Source organism: Salmo salar, chromosome ssa11, assembly GCF_905237065.1.
Source record: "Salmo salar chromosome ssa11, Ssal_v3.1, whole genome shotgun sequence".
In the NCBI taxonomy this organism is placed as follows: Eukaryota; Metazoa; Chordata; class Actinopteri; order Salmoniformes; family Salmonidae; genus Salmo; species Salmo salar.
In genome coordinates, this window is record NC_059452.1 from 10,257,116 (window position 1) to 10,260,538 (window position 3,423).

General features: G+C 37.2%; 1 non-coding gene across 1 annotated transcript; it reads left to right on the forward strand.

The window, feature by feature from the left end:
* The first annotated feature begins 2,980 nt into the window (after positions 1-2,980).
* On the forward strand, positions 2,981-3,053 carry trnaf-gaa (transfer RNA phenylalanine (anticodon GAA)). Its single transcript has one exon. It is a non-coding gene; the product is annotated as a tRNA-Phe (tRNA).
* Positions 3,054-3,423: the final 370 nt, after the last annotated feature.

The following is a 3,423-nucleotide window of genomic DNA, read 5'->3' on the forward strand; positions in this document are numbered from 1 at the left end:
TCTGATATGCTAATTGACATCATTTGAGTCAATTGGAGGTGTACCTGTGGATGTATTTGAAGGCCTACCTTCAAACTCAGTGCCTCTTTGCTTGACATCATGGGAAAATCAAAAGAAATCAGACAAATAATTGCAGACCTCCACAAGTCTGGTTCATCCTTGGGAGCAATTTCCAAATGCCTGAAGGTACCACGCTCATCTGTACAAACAATAGTACGCAAGTATAAACACCATGGGACCATGCAGCCATTATACTGCTCTGGAAGGAGACGTGTTCTGTCTCCTAGAGATGAACGTGCTTTTTTGCAAAAAAAGTGCAATTCAATCCCAGAACATCAGTCAGGAAGTTAAAGCTTGGTCGCAAATGGGTCTTCCAAATGGACAATGACCCCAAGCATACGTCCAAAGTTGCGGCAAAATGGCTTAAGGACAACAAAGTCAAGGTATTGGAGTAGCCATCACAAAGCCCTGACCTCAATCCTATAGAAAGCGGAACTGAAAAAGCGTGTGCAAGCAAGGAGGCCCACAAACCTGACTCAGTTACACCAGCTCTGTCAGGAGGAATGGGCCAAAATTCACCCAACTTATTGTGGGAAGCTTGTGGAAGGCTACCCGAAACGTTTGACCCAAGTTAAACAATTTAAAGGCAATGCTACCAAATACTAATTGAGTGTATGTAAACTTCTGACCCACTGGGAATGTGATGAAAGAAATAAAAGGTGAAATAAATCATTCTCTCTACTATTATTCTGACATTTCGCATTCTTAAAATAAAGTGGTGATCCTAAAACAGGGATTTTGTACTAGGATTAAATGTCAGGAATTGTGAAAAACTGAGTTTAAATGTATTTGAATAAGGTGTATGTAAACCTCCGACTTCAACTGCATATAACATTCTATTGGTTGCTAGAATTTTGTATAATAATTTAAATTGAAAAATTCTAAGTTTTGAATCCAGCGTCGTTTTGCGTTTCAATTCATAAACCATGGAATCAGTACATCGAAAATCTCTTCCCAACTATTTTGCAATTTATATGGCACAGCTGTCAATTTTTGGGTGCTTAAATTAAATTGGTATATATTTTTATTTATCACAATTTTCTTGAACCATTTTTGGTTTTTAATGCAGGGCCGACTGACAAGTTCCTTACTTTTTCCCCTTTCCACTTGCCTCTTCCATTTTTGTGGTAATGCTGCGAGTTCATGTTGGGTACCCTCGTTCCAATACGTTATAAAAGAGAATGCATTCGTCCACCTTGAATATTATTCATGTCCCGGTTAAAAAAGGCCCTAATGATTTATGCTATACAACGTTTGACATGTTTGAACGAACGTAAATATATTTTTTCCCCTCGTTCATGAAGTGAAGTCCGGCGGGCTTAGATCATGTGCTAACAAGACGGAGATTTTTGGACATAAATGATGAGCTTTTTTGAACAAAACTACATTCGTTATGGACCTGTGATACCTGGAAGTGACATCTGATGAAGAGAATCAAAGGTAATGGATTATTTACATAGTATTTTCGATTTTAGATCTCCCCAACATGACGGCTAGTCTGTATCGCAACGCGTATTTTTCTGGGCGCAGTGCTCAGATTATTGCAAAGTGTGATTTCCCAGTAAGGTTATTTTTTAATCTGGCAAGTTGATTGCGTTCAAGAGATGTAAATCTATAATTCTTTAAATGACAATATAATATTTTACCAATGTTTTCTAATTTTAATTATTTAATTTGTGGTGCTGACTTGACTGCCGGTTATTGGAGGGAAACGATTTCCTCAACATCAATGCCATAGTAAAACGCTGTTTTTGGATATAAATATGAACTTGATAGAACTAAAAATGCATGCATTGTCTAACATAATGTCCTAGGAGTGTCATCTGATGGAGATTGTAAAAGGTTAGTGCATCATTTTAGCTGGTTTTATGGTTTTGGTGACCCTGTCTTTGAATTGACAAAACATTACACACAACTCTTGTAAATGTACTGTCCTAACATACTCTAAATTTATGCTTTCGCCGTAAAACCTTTTTGAAATCGTAAAACGTGGTTAGATTAAGGAGATGTTTATCTTTCAAAGGGTGTAAAATAGTTGTATGTTTGAAAAATTTGAATTTTGACATTTATTTGGATTCAAATTTGCCGCTCTTGAAATGCACCTGCTGTTGATGGAGTGCACCACGGGTGGGACCCACCTAGCCCATAGAGGATAACAGTGAAAGAAGTATTGTTCAACGGATACATTTCAAATCCTACATTTAATCTACTGTCCACCAGACAGCAGAGTGGCGCAGCGGAAGCGTGCTGGGCCCATAACCCAGAGGTCGATGGATCGAAACCATCCTCTGCTATGTTTTTTACATGTTGACAATTCAGCAATGGAAAAAAACCCACTAATTAAAAAGATCATATAAAACATCTTAATGCAGTAGAGATGATACCTACGTACAGTTATGATTAGACAAAATTAAAGGAGAACTTTGTTTTCAAAGAATGTGTTAAAACCACATTAATATTGCATCATCCTGAAGGTTAAATGCAAATTTGAGGTGCTCACTACCACCTTCTAATGGACAATGGATGAAATAACAGGTAATTTTATCTGAGCAGTTCGAGAACTTCCATTACACATTGTGTCTGTTAGCAAGAAGACTCCAGACCAGATCAACTAAGGCTCATTTTCGTACCTGTAGTCGGTAAAAGCTTAACCTAATTTTAACAAAAATTCTAACTAAAAGTATGTGTGAGTTTTTCAGGTGACCATCAGGTGGCAGCATTGTCTTTTTAGCCGTTTGAAAAAGAACGTGTGCGTGATTATTTCATTAATGTGGAGGCATTTGTCACTCCTGTTAGAAAATATTCATGGTCCCGAAGTCAACTGAATACACCGGACAGCCAATCACACACCTTAGAAAATAATGAGAAGTGTTTTTGATGTCTGTTTATGTAGTCTTTTGTGGTACGTTTATACAGGTCAGCCGAAATAGCTCAGTTGGGAGAGCGTTAGACTGAAGATCTAAAGGTCCCTGGTTCGATCCCGGGTTTCGGCAGGTGTTGTTTTTGCGAGAGTTCAAAATTTGGCCTGAAAAACGGAGAGTTGAAGGTTTGAATCCCAGGTACAAAGGGAAAATCTGGTGGGAAGTGATTGTAGTGAGATTATCGTTTGGACAAAAGACCATCTTCTCCTCAACTCCTTCATCTCTATGTATATCAAATATACTCCATTTAGTATATGTTACGTTTCATATTATATGTAATATTTGGGAATGTCCATCATCCATTTCGTATGATATGTTATGAATTATAAATCGTATGATGTTACGAATTTCAAAAAAGTACTATACATTACGAATTAGTCAAATGTACAATATGTTAAGATTTTGAAAAACATGTGTTACGAATTCGAATTTGTCTTACACA